This window comes from Protopterus annectens, chromosome 1.part2 (assembly GCF_019279795.1).
Source record: "Protopterus annectens isolate FY-2018-M chromosome 1.part2, PAN1.0, whole genome shotgun sequence".
Taxonomy (NCBI): domain Eukaryota; kingdom Metazoa; phylum Chordata; order Ceratodontiformes; family Protopteridae; genus Protopterus; species Protopterus annectens.
In genome coordinates this window covers 490274325-490295204 of record NC_056727.1, presented here as the reverse complement: position 1 = coordinate 490295204, position 20880 = coordinate 490274325, and the positions used below count along the sequence as shown (strand labels likewise).

The following is a 20880-nucleotide window of genomic DNA, read 5'->3' as shown; positions in this document are numbered from 1 at the left end:
GGGGAGAAGTTGGGTGTTGCTTTTGAGTAGGGAATTAAAGTATATTTGCTAGGGAAGAGTATTGCTACTCCCTTTCCTCTCTTGTGGGGCCAACTGGCTTAAGCATGAGTAGCCTGCAGGAGAAATTCTGCGGCTTTTACATATGATTTCAACCAGGTTTTGGTAGATGCTATATTGAGGTTGTTTTGTGAAATCCACACCTGGAGTTCAGGTATCTTGTTTCTAAGGCTTTGGAGATTTATGGTTGATAGCATGAGAGATTTGCTAGGGCTGGATTATACATCACCGCAATGGGATAGAATGCTTTGGCAAATATGTAGGTTATACTTGTTTCCTAAAAAATGGTATAGTTGCTGCTGGTGGTGTGATATTGGGGATGTCTTTGGAGAGGTAGAATTTTTACTTTGGATATTACAGAGGTATTAGTTGTGAAGAAGCTAGGGTGGATGTCTGAGTAACTTGATAAATGTGGTTTGTGTGGTGGTTGTACAGGTGGGTGTAGGAGGTATGTTGGGTGCCTGGAAAGTTGTGATTGTGAAAAGAGAGAGAGTGAAAAAAGTGAGATCATAGTAATAGTAGTGATAGACATGATAGTGGTGGAGTGCAGTGTGATAACAGAATGAATATGAGCAGGATAGCTATAGTTTAGGGGATGGACCACTATACAGCCCCATTTACAATGGATGGGGAGATAGGATTACAAGAGGTGTGGGAGGGGTCAGTTTAGGTACAAGGTTAATGTTATGGGGGGCAGGGTAGGGAGCGGAGTGAGCATAGCAAACAATTTGTGTTCCCAATAAAAAAGATTTAGTGTTACAGTGTACTGCCCTGAGCATCTTGTTGACAGGATATTGCCTTCCCTAAAAGATTGGATATCTGCTTGATGGCTGAAGTTAAAGAAAAGAACTTGGAAAGTCACCCTGCAGATTTACCTCATGACTGGAACATTCCCAACATCAGATCTGATGCCCAAGCATCCATTTAAAGTTATTGTATTGGCAGAGGATTCGAGTAATTGCAGCATCAGTTCTCCCCAAATAATACACAGATGGTTCAGGTGCCAGCATGAGATGGCCATTAGTCAGGAATGAATTAGGAAGCAAGGTGCATGAATGGTATCAATCATTGTTCTATTAGTAACTCTAGTATCCTCTAGGAAGAATCTAAAGCACTGTTCAATCCAGTAATACAATTAGCACTAAACAGTGTGGTTCTTTGAGAAAGCATGTTTTTGTAGGTTCATATGTTAGTACTAAGCTAACTGCCCTTGCGAACCATTTTAAGCAGAGCCAATTATCCCTTGCGAGACTCAAACCCTGCACCTTGTGTTTGTAAGGCAAACACTTTAACCATTAGGCCACCCTCCCAACCCTTGACTTCGCCTGTTTGAAACTTGTTAGGTCCAGCTTTTTAGTTGCAGGATTGTAAAAAACAACATTTTTTGATTCTATACCCTCAGTGCATGCATTGAAAACTTCTAAATACTGTGACTGCAGGTGTTTCGAAGAACAAACTGAATATAGTCAAGTGTTTCGCACTGTGCCACTCAAATCCCCAAACACTGCAGAAAGCTCTTCAGGTCATGCAGGAGTGTGGGAGATTGAGCTGTCCCATACTTCAGAGAAAAGGGAAATATTCCAAGAAACAGCACTCTGGAACTTGGCATATGCAAGCCTGGTTACAGCCTCCCTCGTTCCAGGACTTGATATGGTCAGTCACAACAATTCAAATGGTTACCATTTTCATGTGAGTCAGACGGCTGTCTTTACTCATCTTCAATTCCCTGTTGGTCATTAGCTGGTAGTCTCAAGGACTGACTGGCATCTCCTCCAGGAAGCATCAAAAATTGGGGGTTGAATGGCAGCAGGGGAAGAAGTCATCCTCCACCTCCTGTATTACACACTTATCTGCTGGCAGTCTTGCACAAGCTCCATACTTGTGTGAAGTTATCAAAACCCAGACTTTGTTGAATTTCTTGATTTAAGTAATATGCTTAAAAACCTTAAGTAAACAAGTGGATAGATTTAACTATATTCTGAAACATTCAAAATGTCTGTAACATCCTTAGAGCAAGCCACAGCATAATAATGCGGCAGTAGTAAAAAACGTGGAATATATTCAGAGCTGCTCAGCTTTTGAGACAAAGACAAAACATTTTAACATTTTTGTTTCACATATAGAGAAGCAAATATAAAAAGTCATATCTAAACCCACACAGAAATCTAATTATATGAATGAAAACAAAATGTTTACGAGATGGCCCAGGTAAGATTTTGAGAAGGGAAAATTTGGTGAAGCCCATTTTCCACCTCAACGGGGTTGAATTTTTTTTTTCTGGTCGAAGTAGCAATTTGTTCCAGAAAACCTTACCATTTCACTTAGATCCTCTTTTGTTTACGTTTGCTAAGAAGGGAAAGCATTTTGTGTTTGCTGGATAGGATCACTCCAGCTGCCATATTGCTACCTCTCTTATTTACTTCTGCACTCTTACACCAAAGATGGAAGTACAACTACAAAAGTCAGAGATGGATGATGTATTCCAAGTGAAGCAGGGTAACAGCTGCACCTATAATGTGGTGGATAAGAAAGGCAAAGCAGGGAGATGAGCATATCTGCAGATTTCAATTATTGTTAAAACCAGTGGGGTGGACTGGGCAGTGTTCCTTAAGATGACTGAAAATATTTGCTCATGACTGATGAGGACATGGGTTGGACCTGGAAAGGATTCACAAAAAAAAGCATGCCTCCTACATTTTCCTAATCTGATATGATATTTTAGACTCTAATGTTCATTACATTATTATGTAACCTAAAAATACTTGCCTTATAGCTTATTTTCTCTGACTGCGGAGGCAATTATCTAGGTAAGCTTGGAATTCTTCTGCCGTTGTATTTGTTAATACGCACAGACTGATTTTGTCAGCGTCTGTCGTTTGTATTATGCATTTAGAATGTAGTTTCAGAAATTGATGTCACTGTACGAAATAGTCTGGATCATGGCTGAACAGTGTCCAGACAAAGCCATCTGCCTGGCTAATAAAAACAGAACTAGCAAATAAATAGGTAATAAAACAAAAGCATATGGTGAATTTCTTAGAGGGCAAATTTCCTACTCATACATGCAACAAGACAAGAATAATTTTACACTATGTTTTTGGAATTTTATCTAATCTAACCAGACCACATAAAATGAGAAGCAAAGCAGTAAAAATAATAATAAAAAGCAGTACCGCTGTACCAGCATTTCCTTTTAACGAAACGAGAACAGTGCTTTTCACAGGCTCAATATACACTCTGAACAGTGCTTTTAAAGAACTTGGCTAAAGACAAAATGCTATTTGTTCACCACCCAGTTATGCAACAAACAAGTTTTGTACATAGATACTTCCTTCATATCAGAATCTCCTTGGAGACAAAATTACTGACATATCTCCTGCGGCAATGAACGCCAAGAAATACTGCCCAGGAGTTTAGTAAATAGGGCTTTGGCATCAAATATTGACAAAAATCTGATTAGCAGAAGCTTAGGTGTCCTAGCAAACAGAACTGAAAGCTACACACAGATGTATGCTAGGTATACACATTCACCTGCTCTTCTGGTCTGCTGCTCTTTGGCAAGAGCTGCTTCCATTAACAAATGCATAAATAGCAGCTTTTATTTTATGCTAGAATGCATGTTATCAGATTCCTGAACTGTTTCCTGTGATGCTTCGTTTGGAACAAAAAAGGTAAAGTCATTACACAGCATACTATTTTGCTTTCTACGATATCTGCCTTATGCTCAACTCATTCTTAAAATGGAGCTCTCATCATTATACCTGCCCAGTAATTGAAGATGTTTAACAGCAGGGGGCATTGCTGTTCTAGTTTCCAGATGCTGTCACATACCAGATCAGAAACCCAGGTTTTAACCTGTTCTCTATTAGGTTAGTGCAGCTGTCATAGTGCAAGTTTTTCTAAGCCATGGTAATGAAATGTAAAGTTAACCTCACCTACTACCAACCTAATATTACCTACCCTGAATATTTTCTTCTCATGGTTACCTGCTCTTACGACCAAGGCAAGCTACTCTAAGGTATGGTAGTAGTGGCCGTGACAGGAAAAGAATTGCAAATTTGTTCATTCAATGTACAGCAGCCATGCTGTAGCCAATTACATGTTGTGAATAAGTAGTCAGTACTGGTGTGTGTGCGTGTGTGTGTGTGTGTGTGTGTGTGTGTGTGTGTGTCTAACAGCTACATATCCTAAACTGAAGGCCACTGTTAGTCACTTAAAACAGCTACTAGTGAAACAGTATACAGGAAAAGTACAAATGTTTTCATACAAGGTACAGCAGCCATTTTGTAGAGTGTGTGTGTGTGCGCGCTTGAGGGTAGAGAGAGTTTTAACAGCTATATATCTTAAACTCAAGGCCACTACTAGTCACTTATAACAGCTACTAGTGAAACAATATGGCAGTGTATATACCAGCTTTACTCCAACATGCATACACAAGAGCAAACTGCTTCCTTTGCCTTATTGTTCATTTTTGAAACAAACATGCCTTCACACTGACAGTTTTTTGCAAGATATTCTTTTACTCTACACCATGGACTTTGTATACAATATGTTTAATCATCTAATCATGCATGCTTAATACTCCACTTCTAATCCTGAAAGCATAGATTCCCATTTAACTAAATGAGAAATGTTTGAAATTTCTCGTTTGGCTAATAAACATCAGGGACTGGAGACTAAAATTTCCTGGAACAGTACATTTTTATTCAATAGAATAAAAGTCCTAGTCCTACAGAGTACACTTCCACAGAAAATGACAAATTACTGAAAAACTCTGCATTGCTTTCAAATGAAAAGCACTGCACTTCCAATAGCTCTCCACATTCCAACAGAACAAATTAGTACAATGTTTACAGTTCAAACAGGCAATGAGCTAGGACATCTGTATTACATTATTTACTACTACTGCTACTGCTGCTACTGCTACTGCTGCTACTGCTACTGCTGCTACTGCTACTACTTCTTATTTGCCTCCAATTCATGTAACAACACAAGCCCCTTCTGCAGGGCAGAAGTGCCTGGTATTTCTAAAAACTAAAGCAGCAGTAGGAATGTTGAAATACTGACTGAAGGTCTTCAGGAATCCTAGGAAAATGGAAGAAACTGGCTGCTAAAATGCAGTAATATGCAGCTGCTAGCCAGAAACTTAAGTGCATTACATACATACAATACATAGGTGCACATAAACATTTTTATCTGAATTTGCTTATCAGGGTAAATCACTGATCGCAATGGACAACTTCAGTCTCCACTAGGAAGCACATTGAATTAGACAAGAGGATTCAACAAAATATAATGAAGACAGCAAATAGAAAGTGGATACATTTTGCACAGAAGTTGTAAAGACCATCTACAGTGCATATGAAAAATATGCTTGTAATGATAGACAACAGCACGGGACAATGAAATAACAGTATGGGAAAATTAAATATTTAGTTTATGGGGCAAGTTGATTTTTCCAGCTAACATCAATGCTTTCAAACAGCAACATAATTAGATTTCATTCATGTAAGCTGCATTCCATTACAAAATACAATGATGTGTTCTTACAGTGACTTGTCACTCTAAAGACAAACTAGTCCCCAAGATATTAAGGATATGAACGCCTGTTATCAGCAATTTGCCAGATAAGGGATAAATAGCCCTGCCAACATGATTTGAGTGCTAAAACAATCAGAATTCCTAACTCTGACAAAAGATTACCAAGTGGACCCTCCAAGCACTAAGACATCAATATTGCCTTTATTTTGGCGATTCTAAATAAATCAGCTAAAATTCAAAGTGGGCCATCTAATTTAGGCACGATTATCTGGATTTCAGCTGTAGTGATATATTAATATTCCTTTAAACGAGAACAAAATACTGATGTCCAAAGGGACACAGTCCAAAGAAATTTCAAGTTAGATGGATCAATGGATTTTTTCCAGAAGTGTTCTGTGCACATCAAAGCTGACAAAGATAACCAGAAAGACATTATTTTCTCTGTGTAGTTGTAAGGAAAAAATCTGGATTTCCAAAAGACTGGTTCCAGTTCTGGTCACAAAAATAATAAATCTTTAGATACCATAATTTAAGTGAATTCAACTTTTAAGCCTAACACTTCAATGGATTACACAAATGCCTCACTAGATTCTTCAAGGCAAGATGAGAAATATTAAGTTTGTTACCCAAAGTAGAAGAAACCATTATACTACTAGGTAACTTCTGCGGCACAATTACATTCCAGAAGAAAAATCCCTCATGGCATTCTTCCAGCTGTACCACATATACTGTTAACAAGCGCTAGGACAGCTCTACAGATTATGAGCATACCCCTAGAACAAAACAGTCATTTATTATTATTAATAAAATAGTGTCAATTTGTATAAAGCTCCGTTTTCTAACAGGCTCACTAACTCATAGTAGTACAAACATTTCACAACTCTTTACAGTACTACTCACTACATATGTGCAGCTTCTCTCAAGGATCGTTTCTCCTTCACTCTTTGTCCCCACTGTCAGTCATCAGATCTCCCATGGCCACTTGGCCAATTCAGTCCTCATCACCAGGGCAAGGGTTAACGATGACAAGAGCCATCGGGGGTGATTTGATGTTTTCTTATGCCCTTCCATTTCCCTGCACATACTCACTAGTAGAACAGAAGACAGTAAAAGTGCCATGAGTTGATCAAGCTGGTCTTCCCTCATTTCTACAAAGGAGGTTACCAGCAAGCAGTCCCACCCTTCTCCCTCAAACATTGGGGAGCCTCCAGTTCTCACCAGGAATAAAAACCACACCTCACTATGTGTTCCCTCAACTGTCTCCTTCCCCAGAGGAGAACTGAACAGGCCACACCCTCCCCTCCTTCTCTTGCCTGCCTGAATCCTTCAGTGCCAGGACTGGTATTCGAGTCCCAGTCATTTGGGTCAGAGTAAAGACAACATCCCTCTGAGTCACACAGCCAAGCTCTCGAGTTCGAGACATGGGGCTCTGTTCAACCTGTATTGAAGTTCATTCCAGGGGACAGGCAACTTCTGAGAGACATATCTGTCTCTCCAGCAAGTCCCGTTGATGTCACATGCTAGGTTAAGGTCCCTAGAGTGAGTGAATAGTGTACCATTTGACTTACGAATGCCCATTTGACTTATAAATGTTGCCTTATTTTGAGGCGCAGAGGGGTGAGGAAGACTGTGAACCAGGTAAAAGGGGTACAGTTAACCTTTACACTGCAGCAGCCAGGCAGGGATGGAAAATGAATGAAGGGGCAAGGCCCAATCTCCCCTCTCAGGGGAAGGAGAGGACTGCATGCACTCAGGGGCGAGTGCGATTTATATGGTGGAGATCAGGGTAACCATTACTTGTACTGTGAGGGGAGAGGTAGGGCTGCTTGGAGGAACACTGCTTACAAAAATGAGGGATCACTCTCTGCTGTCAGCCAACTGAATGGAGGTCCTCCATCACTTCTTCAGGCATGTGCTATAAGGGCCAGGGAGACCTTACTTGGTCAGTTCTGATAAGGTGAAGGGAATGAACAGCTCTTGCCTGTTGAAACGACTGAATAGGATGATAGAGACTGGCTTTAGTCAGAAAATGCAAAAAAAAAAACCTAAACAAAACAATGATTATATAAAATTCTGGCCATAAAGCTACAGAGACACTTGTAACATCAGTGAGAACTGACGGACAGCCAACAATGGCCAGATTATATCTGCATCACTTAAGTACAACAGTTCCTCTGTCCATGTTAATGACACATTGCAGTGTTGCTGTTTGGTATGGCTATCATCTTTCTGCCAAGTACTACTATCCTTCTAATAATCTGGTTAAAAGCATGACTGTGGTACCACTTCTGTACCACCACTCTTGCAATCCATTGCTTTTCTATTGTTGCAATTCAGGTTAAAATATGAATGAAGTGCAAGCCCTCAGAGCTGAAGCAGCGTCCAAGGAAATCAAATGGAAAGTGAAAGAATAAATACTCCAATGCAAGGCAAAGCATGCCACCAGACAGAAGTATCTGCATATGTTTGATAAGCAATAGCACACCACTCAAGGCTGTTTTTGTCACATGACTGACAAGCTCTTCAGAATAGATCATGAGAAATGATACCATTTTGCGGTTTCACAGACTAAGGAAATCCTGGACAGGCATTTGTGTACACAGGGAAGGAACTCCTGGAAGCATAGCTAAATGCCATATTTACTGTTTCTTTTAATTACTTACCTGCTAATGTTTACTCTTCAGCATTGCTGCTCTATGCAGACTGATCAGATTCTAAATTTGTCTGAAATGGCATAATTTCCAGCTCTCCACCACCTGCTTTAGAAAGGAAAATGAAGATTAATAAAGCCATAGAAAGAATAAAACAATGTAATACCGTCTGAAAGCTAATTGGCTTGCCTGTTACCAGAGTACAGCAAAAATAAAGGTAACAAAAGCAGGTTGACATTTATTCTTGGAATCCCAAGGTCGAAACAGCTGCAGGCTGGATTTGATAAGAGCAGTATGGATTCTTCCAAACATAGCAGCTTGTATGCGGCTGAAGCAAATGCTGCCAGTCAGCTGAACAGCAACCTCAGGTGAGGAACAGTACCTGCTTTACTCCTACTCCCCACCAGACAAAGATGAATTCAGGGTAACAGACAACCTTACACAAAAACGACCTAGCTGTATTATTTTTAGTGCTAGACAGAGGTAGATGCAGGAGACATTATTTTATTACCACTTCCATTGCTTAGAAAGCAAATTTCTGCTGGAGCAGCAGCACAATGTGAGAAATCATCCCTGTAGACATGCAGCAACAGCATGCAATCACCAAAGCAGAGTCTCACTGCCTACTGTGCATTAAAGCACAATTCACACCCGCTGTTTTGTACATGGCTCAGCAACTGGTTAGCCATTTCTTACACTACTGAAGGGAGTACCACCTTTCCATTCAAACACCATTTTCTAAACTAATCCCAATAAAAGAAAAAATGTCAATGCTGAAGAGTGTTCAGATTATTGACAGCTGCTCTTATTTTATATGCCAGCAAGGTAATGCTTAAGATCCTGCAAGCAAGACTCCAGCAACATCTGAACCGAAAACTGGTAGATGCACAAGATGGCATCAGAGATCAAATTCCCAACATTCTTTGAGTAGCAGGGAAACCAAGGGAATTTTAGAAAAGTTACTTCTCCTTTACTGATTACTACAAAGCCTTTGACTGTAAGGAACACAAACCATCTCAGGTCTTTACAGAAATAGGGATACTTAAGTCACCGTATTTGCCTCCTGTGGAACCTGTATGCAGACCAAGACATCGGTCAGAGCTGAATATGGAATAACTGACAAGTTCAACAATGGAAGAGGAGTGTAACAAGGCTATATACGGTCACCATACTTATTTAATTTATATGCCAAATATAATAATGCAAAATGCTGTCAGATGAATCAGAAGCTGGGATCAAAAAAATCGCCAGAAGAAATATCTACAACCGCAAATATGTAGAAAATCCCACTCTAATGGATAAAAGAGAGAAGTATCAAGTAGCCCATTGATAAAGGTGAAAGGAGAAAAGCACAGAAGCGGTCTTGCCATTCTCAACAATCAAAACATATGACTTCATCCAGCCCTATTAATTATTCGCAGATAAATTGGTAAGAATTGGACACAGTGAGATTTCATAGGTATGCATCTTTAACATTTATTTTTCCAGTAATAATATTTAACTGAGGGCTAGGCAATGAGTAAGGCTGTGCTCCAGAAAATTCATTTTGAACTGTGACATTGAGGAAAACTTTTGGGAATTCTGTGGACTGTAAAAATATCAAAATCATTCACTACTTAAAGAAGTGAACCTATACTGTTCACAGGAAGGTCCGACAAATGAAAACTCATACTTTGGCTACATAATGCAAAGACAACATTTACTACAGAAGACAGTGATGCTCGAAAAGACGAATAGTGAAAAAAGAAAGGGAGGCAGGGACTATGAAAGACACACAGCATTACTAAAGAATATGAATTTTCAGAACCTTCAAAAAGCAGTGGCTGACATGGTTTGCTAAAGTCCTTGAGGTCAAAAGAGCCAGCCTTGGCAGCAATGGCAAATAAAAGGCATTGTAAAGCACAGCTGATTAAAAAAATCCAACTTTATTCCTGTAAATGTTACTTCTGTACCTATAAAACTAACTTGGCATGTTCTAAATAGTACAACTAGGATGTAAGTAACTAGAAAATTAGAAGTAGAAAGTTAAACCTCAAGAATTGTGCAAGGTTCAAAAATGAACGGTCTTTCAAAAGGCCTTAAGGAAAAGTTCCCCATTAGGGTACATCCTAAAGTTTAGCTAAGCAGTAAATTCAAAGCTACTGTGTGCCAGCAAGTCTCATAGGGTCAAAGTGCATGAAAAGAAAAGGACCCCCACCCAGACAAGTCAAACCTTAACATGAGGATCACCAACAACCCCATGGCAGCTGGGGCACCAAAAGATCTCTAATAAGGATGCCTCTGGTCATGTATTGCTTTAACCACCAGCACAAGAATCTTAAATAGGATACTGTGCCTGGCAGCCAGTACAAAGAGCACAGGATATGAGTAATATGGCTATGAATAGATCCGAGTAGTCCAGCTGCAGAATTCTGTACCTGGAAACTGTAGAGTTTACCAGTTATTGCATTTCATTTAATTGACATGCAATTACTCAGTCCGGAAAGATCTAAAGCCTTGAGAATTTGCAACTCACAGCAGTCACACTCCCAAGGTTGCAAAACATAATTTATTTTTTGCAGAAGGAAACCCCCCACACACTGTGCGAGTGTGTGTGTCTACTTAAACTCATCAAAAGACCCGTACTTTGATGCCAAAAATGTTGACAAAGTACACACACGCACACATCACAAACTCAGGGAAGGGTAAGAAAGTGATGAAAACAGCACCCACTTCCCACTCTTCACTGAGTTGAACTGCCATTACAAGATGTCAATGATTGCATTCTGAGCATTGATCAAGTGGCTGGCAACAAGCAGAAGGTTTCCCTTAAGAACCCCCAGATAAAGGGCATTTTTCATTGATGGTAGTATAGGCCATGTCCTTCTCGGGAAAGAACAGAAACTCTATCACTGAAAACCTCTCTCTCAAACAAGCTTCAACATGTACACACAGCCAAAAAGATACGAGTTGGTATAAAGCCCTGTGCAACCCTGCAATCAAAATAGTAATTTGATAAGGAATTAGTCCCAGAGACAACAGTAGTGTGGTATTCGAGGTAGGAGGTAAACTATTTTGAACAATGCACCAGAAACCTCAAGAGTATTTTAGATGGCAGCTGCATTGAATGCAGTACAGAGATTATGGAACACCAGTACAGGATAATTTCTTTGATCTCTTGCTATTCATACAATCAAACTTTTGTATAGGCAGTCCAGCAACGAGAGGTGGAAGGAAACTAGAGTGCTCAGAGAAACCCAACACAGAAATTAGGCAATGTCCATAAAGCCAGTGATTGGTGGTCAGGGTTGAACTGTGGACTCCGGACCTGTGACACAGAGATCACATTTGAACAGTACTTCCTCTCCTTTTCCTTCCTAAAACAGAAATGATACCCTGGCAATACATAAGGTGTTACACAATAGTGGCTCCCAATGTCAGGGGCATCTAGTTTGAACTAGAACATGAATGCTATCACTTCTGAAAGTAACTGAAGAATGTATACATGTTCACACAAAGTGTATAAAGCCAGAGTAACTACAACTAATGAAGAATTATCATCTATAACTAACTGCCCAATCATAGGAATTCTAACCATGGCTATTACTATTATAGGGCAAGAAAGTGGCTAGGGCATTGTTTAATTATGTGATATAGCATGCATTTGTATTGCTTCATCAAAAACAGTTTGAACTGGGGTCTGAAGAGAGAATATTCAGAAGTTTCAGTTTAGTTTTCTGGAAGGGACTGAAAGCTTAGAGGCTAGAGTGGATACAATGTGGTCAGAGCAGTGTAGGTTAGTTGCAGGAGTTTAGAGAATTGGGCCTGCTCTGGATTAGCTCATGAGGATGTATGGGGAGGGGGGCACAATATGTTTCAATGAAAGTGGTGATGGTGTGTCCTGGTAAAGTAGTTTGAAGAAGATGGATCACAAAATACTTGATCTGTCTTCTATTGGTGACCATTTGGCTTTAAACAGGGTAACAAAGTAATGTTGCAGTCAAGGAGATTTTATTTAATATGGGTTGAAGACTCGTTTTGTTTACGACAGAAGCTGAGACAAACTAGGACAATCCATATTCTAGTTAAGCAAGAGGGTCTTTGCCCATGAGCTATGGCTGGTAGAAAGAGGACATGGAATAGTTTTCTGCCCAGAGTAACATGATTGCTCTAGGAGTACTAACTGTAGGAACCAAAAAGGGTTGCTGACAGCTAGACCATAAGCTTGTCCACAGCTACACCCAGTGTAAAGTATGCAATACATCTTCATAAATAAAATAAAGCTCAGTGCTGTATTTCTAATCATTACAATCTGGCTGAATAGTGCAGGAAATGGGACAGGTGAGATTAGACACAGTATTCTCATGACATGCTAACAGTAGACAGCTAGGAAGATCAGTTACCCGGCTGTAGCTTTAAAAAGAGCTTTGGGCTAATAAACTGTGCAGTGACTAAAGAGCTGGTATAAATGAAGTTCAGGTTTAAAAGTAAAATAAGGGGGTAAGGGCTATATGCCAGTCAGCAAACTTCTGCAGTGGGGTAGCTTACTGCTCTCGGACAGCACACAAGGCTCAAAGGAGGCGGGAAGTGAACAATCTGGGATTATTGATTGCTGGCTGTGCCTGATTTGCTTGGCCAATAAGGAGTCAAACAACAGGACATTATTTAATGCTTTTCAGAGATGGTGAGTGTGCATACAGTAAGATAAATAAAGCAGGCAGTGTAACCAAAGAAATTCTCAGAGTTAAGAGGTGTGACTTGATTCTTAATGCTAACAGTCAATTTGCATGTTATATTTTAAATACACAGCTGAATTTCCAGACATGGCGAGTCTGGATGCAGTAAAATGAGAAATAAAAGTAGGTACTGCACCAAAAAAAAAAATCTTCCGAGTTAAAGAGGTGTGGTCTTAATGTTAACTGCCAATTTGCATGTTCTATTTTAAATGTACAGCTGAATTTATGAATGCAGGTTTCATGGCAACCACTTCCTGTACTGAAAGATGTTAGTCATAGCTTACAGCTTAGTGAAAAATGTCAAGAGTTAATAATTTGCATATAGAAAGTGAAAAGTACTCAGCACAATGCAGAAATTAAGACAGCACGGTGTCAATTCTCTGGGCCACTAGCTTACCAGCTTGTAGAGCTGGTCATTTCCTAAACATAATGAAAACACCTGTCATTTTCTTCTGTGCATGCATAGGTAGAGTCAAAGACTCTGCTCAAATACAGTAACTCAAGGAACAAACACTTTTAGCAAAGTTACTAGAAACATCATGAGAACCAGGTCAGACTGCTCCTGTCATCTAAAATACCATTTTTAAGCAGTTAAAAGCTGCCTTGCGCTAACTCACTGTAGCCATGGATTTCTCCTAGAACAAAAAAAAAAGTGCTTCACAAGGCAAGAAAAAAATGCAGCCAACTGAATAAATATTTAGTATTGCTAGTATTTGACAATGATTTTCAATGTAAATCATCCCTCCTTAAACAGATGTAATTTGTTTTGGTGTACAGAATGAAACACTCAGATAAATAACAGGATCAAACTGCCACACAGATTTTACTTGTCTAGCATGAGTCTATGAATAAAACAGAAACTTGCACACAGCACAGAATACAACACAAGTACAGTAAACTGACACATAAAATCTGGATTTACAAATGCATGCCAGAGTTTTGGGATACAGAGTGTGCACTCTCCTCATGTTTTGGGATACAAAATGTGAAGTCTCACCATTCTGAATGTCTACTGTACCACATGCCATCCACCTCAGTCATGCACACATGGCTTTATGAGGAACACAGACTGCTACTTGATAACCCACTGGGATGTACTTCTGCCATTCTGTAATACTACGCTTAAACTTATGACTCTTGGTCTGTGGCATCGAGCTTTTCGGTGTAGGTTTCTTACAAATAAAAAAAAGAAACCTTGATGAAAGCCCAGAATACACCTCATAGGCCGACCCATGCAGAACTAGGCTGTGGCTCTATTCTGTGCAGCTTTGCGATCCATGTAAAGCAGAGGGAGGCAATGTTGTAGCTTGAGAACACCAGATAAGTCTGTGGAACTAATGCAATGCATCAGTGGTTCTCAGCTGCAGAAAGGGGAAAAAGTACAATTTGTCTAACAATCAGACTATTGCATTGCAAAGCAAACACTCCATTGCCTTAGCTACTGATGACTGCTATTAAAACACTCAGGACCAAACATTATGTATGTATGTCATAATTGCATATGAGCATTTACTACATAATAAAACTGCACAATATTTATGGAAGCGATGACAAAAAAAAATAACACTTTATTCCACCAACCAGACTTTCTCATTAACAAGTTACATTTGTGTATTATCAGGTCAATGAACACAACTATAAGTACTATAAGCAAGTAAATAATGACAGAAAGGTTATAATTTGGCTTATGTTCAAAATATCCACTGGTTATAAAGAAAGGCTGACCCCACATGCCACCTGAATTATTAAGATTATTGCCCTCAGTATTGGGATAAAATAGTGCCTTGGGATGGTGTCATTTCAGTCTGTGGTAGATTTTCTCAACACTTTGAATGTTTCTTTCTCTAATAAAAGAAGAAACCTTGAACTAAAGAACAAGTCCCTAAAACTGAAAATAAAGCAATCATTTACAAAAATGGCTCAAAATTAAAAGTAAATGTGCCTTTTTCTGAAGCTACAAAACTCATGGTCATAGATTTCACCAAATCATCTGGTAATGGCACACAATGTACAACCTGCAGTAAGTAAAAACAGCTACACCCACTCTTCCATAATGTCTGTCAGACCTAATGTTCTGTTGCAATTTTAGTAGAATCCCCTGACCCTAAGAAATGCACTACTGAAATTAAGTGTTTTGTTGACAAATGTTGATGACTACATCAGCTATCTGTTTGCCAGTCTCCTTCTAGCTTCATGTCATGTCCTCTGATTAACCAAGTATTTAATTTGTCAAAACAGATTACTTGGCTCTGTTTGAGGTTTTAAACAGGCTTGATAAATATAATCCTATCCCTAAACTCTCTCATCGCTTTCTCCTTAAGATAACATGTTAATCACCAAGACCAGCCAGCACACCTCACATTAAACATGCCTTTCATGTAATGGCTGCCCCCGTTGTTAGTGCTGTTCATATTTCAGCTTGCGGAAGTTATATTTTGTTTTTATACATATTCATATCTTTCAGTATATTATTGTACGATATTAAGTATAGGTCTTGAACAATCTCGGTTTGGCTTTTTTTTAACTGCCGCAGTCATACATATGTCCTAATGGTGATTAACCACAAAGTCTCAGCTTCATGGCAAATAGGCAACCTGGGCTCAAATTAGCAGCCCAGACACTGGAGAAGCTTAACAGGGGATGTCGGGACTGGGTAGCCACTGCTGGCTCAACCAAAGGGGAGGGGGCAAACAGCACTCTGACCCACCACAAGCCTGTCATCCAGTGGATGTATCTATTCCAACTACAGCAGCCAAAAAACACCTTGGCAGAAGTGAGAGCAATTTGGCTCCATAACCTAATGTCTCCTTTCTCCATTGGTTCCACCTCCACTGAAGAATGTTCTAATAAAGAATTTATAGTTCTGTAGTATGTATGAATATAGTACATATACAGTCCTGTTTCTAGTTATCAGACAAGCATAAAGTGAATTTTCCTCTAATTGCCCCAGCAAAGTCAAATGCTGGTGGTCAGAGCACTTCACCAAGCAGTACATATTTTGCTTGGCATGACACTTCCCAGCAGCAAAACTGGTATGCTTAAATAAACCTTTCATTGATTATGCCAGGTACAAGATGCGATATGTAACTGTTTATAAAATATCAAAATAAATATTAAGTAACCAGCTTGGAATCAGAATACCCCAATTTCAAGGCAGTTCTTGTTGGCTGCATCTTTCAGTCAAAACGCTTACTTCTAATGCGCTAAATATGCACCCTCATCCCCTCCCAAAATGATCCATAGCTTGATGAAATATCGGTATCCTCCTAAAATAACTATTAGTTTGGCAGGCTGGATGAAAACATATTTTGTGTTATCTAGTCTGAATGATCCTGCTCTTACCCACTTCCACAGCTAGGGGGACTGCTAACACTACCTTACTTGCAATGTTAACATCTGTGGCTTGAACCTGTGACTTCCTTCTTCCCGAGATAAAATTAATATTGCTGCTCTCAGTACCACCTATTTTAATACTGACTTGCATTCATGGATAAAAACCCTAGACAGTTTAAAATCAAATTTCCTTATTAGTGTATGTAGCCATTAAAGCTTTTCAAATCTAAACGGCGCTCCACCACATAATTTAGTTTGGTATGCATAAACATACATACAATTTTACGTTCTCTGCCCTAGTTTCCACGCACATTTTTTTAAATATAACGAAGCAAGAGCAACAGGCACAAGCACAAAGAGAACTGATGTTCTGAAAATGTATAATAATACCACAAAAATGAGATGGCGATGTTTCTGTAGAGAATACAAAACTAGGAAACGTCGTTTGCTGTTAAGCTACTGTAATCAAAAGTTAAATCAGAAGTACCCCACAGTCATACTGTTCCTTCCCAAAGGCTGGAGGAAAGTGTGAATCAAACGCTAGACAACTAGAACAACGGACTCGATGCAAAACAGAGCATATTTCAAATCTTAAAAATAAAGTTTTTATTGTACTGAAAGCACAGAAACAGCTCACGGTAACTATGCACACTACATCATCCTTATCCACCATTTACATGACAGTCCCCCATATGATGTACCTCCCCCAAACGTGGCTTAAGTGACAAAGAGAAAAATTAGTTGCACTGCCACTTATACAAATTTTGAAAAAAAAGAAAGAAACAGGAAGCCTTCTAGGTTACAGGTTCGCAAGTCATAGTCCACACCGCAAGTTTCCTCTTGCAGAATTTCTCCGAAACTGTGTGATAACGTGATGGTTTCTCTATTGCACGACTACACACTTCTATTAGAAATTTGAATTTTATAGCTCTAACCAGATGTTAGTGCTATATATCAGAAGCAAAGAAATTAGTTATTGCATTTATACAACTGGTTCTGCCAAGTTACCTAGTAAGCACATAATGAAAATATAGCGGGTTTATTTAACTTGGGGGGCTTATAAACCACCTTGAATGCTGTATATAACTATATGTCATTCAAAACAGTAAATTATAAGCAGTATTAGTCTTACCGTTGGTAGAAACTGTCAAGCTGCTTCGGACCTTACCGATACCTCTGCATCAGCTTCATACTTGGGGCAACCAAAATTCTAGTCCCAAATAAAGAAAAAATATGAAACATTTCTTCTGAATTCACTCGCCCTTTGCCAGTGCAGGTGACATTTTAAAATCATTGCCAGTCCCATGGAGAAGAAATGTAATCAGAAAATGAGTCACATACAGTGGAAAAGTTTACACATTCCCGTTTACTTTACATGCTTACTGGCGTTGCATGCTACATAATCCAACTGCAAACATTTCTTTTGTAATTTTATGTGAAAATAATAGATTTCTAGTGTTGCCTCTTTTGAATATTCCCAATTCCTGCCCGCAGCAACTCTCTTGACAGCTGGAAGTTGGACTGATGCAGACACACCCCCCTAGAGCTTCTGCGCGCTGCAACCGCTCGCCGCGTGGAGGCAGTTGAATCTCATCTAGAGACGCAGCGCGCGGGCGGTTACTTTCTAGGTCAGTGGTAATTAAATTATGTGCAGTCAGCGGTTATGGTCAAGGTTCGTTTTAATTTAATTTTATTTTACTTACATTCCAAAGTAATGGCAGATGTAACACGAACTAATAATTTATGCCACTATTTCATGGTGAACTACTTTTTAAATCCACTAAATATTTTAAAAAGTCACGTGAAATGACGCACCTTTAATGTTGCCGAGGTAGGTCGCTGAAATGTTACAGTTTTCATACCTACCCGTAGGTGGCTCAGAAGTAATTTTGCACGTACTGAGAAATGATGAGTTTAATTACAGTGATGGATACTTCCGTTTGGTGATAACAGTGATGTGAAATAGCTTCATTAATAGGGGTTACTTTGCCTTCTAAGGGCTGATCGGGGTGGATTTTACAACAGTATATTCCATCGTCAAAGTATATTATTCTACAAATGTTAATAGCCTCCATGGAGTCCAACGGCAGTAAAATCTTCGTGTTGGCCATTGGGCACAGGTAGACGGCATGAAACAATGCTGGCCAAAGGCGTACAAGTTTAAACAGACTCACCTCTGTCGATGACCTGCCTCTTTTTACCGAAGGGTTAAATACGTGTCTTCTGAATAACGTTCACCTTCCCTTGCTTTTCCAACACAATGTGGTACCAGTATTTGGAGGAAATAGCAACTGGTATGCATTTATTTTCTACCTTTTAATGCCTTCGTTCACCTTCCCTTGCTTTTCCAACACAATGTGGTACCAGTATTTGGAGGAAATAGCAACTGCTATGCATTTATTTTCTACCTTTTAATGCCTTTGGTAATGAACCAAGTTATACGCATACGGCACTAAAACTGTAGTAAATTGCTTGTTACCGTTGTTGCTAGTAGCGTAGCAAACTTTTGTTACAGCTTTAGCAAGTAGATTACTATAGCTGCAGGAGTGTGTAAGAATTTTTTTTGTTTTTCAACTCAAGAGTTGAGGGAAGCCAGTCTGAGTTAAGGTACAAGACTACTTGAGCAAGGAGAATATCAGGTTCTCTCGTGTCTTTCAGCTGCTGCCATTTGAAACATCCAGACCAGCTTCCAAGTGTTTATATTTTACCATAGGCTCTAAAAGGGTTGCTACAAATATGGAACAAGACATTGCGAAGTGCCAAAGCTGGCTGTAGTGCGGACCCACATATTTTACTTTCACTCAAAGAGGGCATGTACACAAACAATTGTAAGGCACATCACCTTGTGAAACCAAATGAGAATATAACGAACAAAAGGGAAAAAATGTCAAAATTGCCACTTAAGTAAGACTGGGAATACCAGATGCAAGAATCTGTAAAATGAGCATTAAAAAATCACAAAAATGAGCAAATGACTCAAGTTTTGAAAATGGTGCAGACAAAACAGCTAAACACAGCTATTTACCATTAAAATTTAGTCATCATTCTTGACTTTTCGCAGCTGCTAAGCTTAGTCACTTTTTTGTATAGAGATGGAAAATCATGACAGCATCCCTGTTACCACTTATTCCATCAGCTACATTGGTACTTCAGAACATTTTGGCAGACAACGGGAAGCAATGGCTGCAGAATCTTGACAAAAATGCAGCTGATTGGTATAATTTAAGAAAGTGAAAGTAATTGAGTTCCTATCTTACCAGAGACTTTACCATTAAAGTAGTTGATATATTTAGGATGTTATTTACAATCACAACAGAAATATGCGGTAGGTATGTGTACTGGCTGCACTCAAGCCGAAGAGAAATGCAATTCAGAGACATAAGCTACACGTATGGTAAAGTCATAAAGATCCTGGTAGGTAAATGAGTACATGATGAGATGTAAATTAAACGTGTAATTGGGTATTACTCGTGCCTTTTGCAGTTCTTAAATTGAGGTTTTTTTTCTGCACTCTGGTAGGAGCAGAGGGCTGATAACACCTGGTGGAAGGCTTATTGCATGTTTATCTGATTGGCCTGAGGGGTTAACTGTGTAAAAGTCTTTCATCCTGCTGTTATAAACACCTCGTGTTTGGGCATTGCAGTTACTCATGGCTTGTGTATTAAGCAAACCTGTCCAGTTTCAAATCCTCTATAGGAAATGCTCTCCATAGTCTCCCACTGTTCATAGTTACTTGAAGAGCTGCCATTTTTGCAGAGGGCAGCACCACTGCAGGTCATTTAATAGTATACTACTAATTCCTCTCACTTAGACCTTTGTGACTCTCCCCTACTCCCCATCTACTAAGGATCTAGTACAATGGATAGGCACTTCCCTGTCATCTCTGTTTCTGATCTGGTAGATATGGGCATCCTGAGGCAGTGTAGTAATTGCCTCATGTTCACTGACAGCCATTTAATTTTAGAACATACAAATACGGTGTGTGAGAGATGTAGCTACACAATGTCACTGGAGACTAATCTCGCACATTCACACATGAAAAATGCAAACTAAATTGTTAGCATTACACCCAAAACATTCACTAACAACACTAAGGAACAAACACACAGACCCACATATGCAGAGATACTCATTTGTAATCTACCCAAACCTCCAACACCTCCTAAAAACATGTTTCAGTGGTCCTGTGCACATTCATAAAAGACAACACTTCACATAACTCTGAAAATCATAGTAGCCCTGCTTCTAGGCCCATAAGGCAACACACCACACAGCCGAACATTCTAGTTATTGGGCATTCCATTTTAAGACATACTGATGTCCCCTATACCAGGCTAAACAAGGAGAAGATCACAATGATCTGGCTCGAGACAGACAGCTCACTTAGGTCTTTAAATAAGAGGTACCAATATGACATGACCATAGTCCATGTGGGCGTAAACGACCCAAGACATAACTCACTGGACTACATCGATAGAGACACGATGGACCTGTCTGAATTTGTTTACCAGGCGGGTATGAATGTAGCCTTCAATAGCATCCTACCTTCACCAATGATGATGTCACAGTATGAGTAAAAAATG

At 39.4% G+C, this 20880-nt stretch overlaps 1 long non-coding RNA gene across 2 annotated transcripts in view; it reads right to left on the bottom strand.

Annotated features, from left to right (window-relative positions):
* LOC122789745 overlaps positions 1-18312 on the bottom strand; it is a 2129853-nt gene extending 2111541 nt beyond the window's left edge. The window contains exon 1 of one of the 2 annotated variants that reach the window (XR_006362872.1): positions 17430-18312. This is a non-coding gene — a long non-coding RNA (uncharacterized LOC122789745). The remainder of the gene's footprint in view (positions 1-17429) is intronic. The other variant, XR_006362873.1, reaches the window with a different exon arrangement.
* Between the last annotated feature and the right edge of the window lie 2568 nt (positions 18313-20880).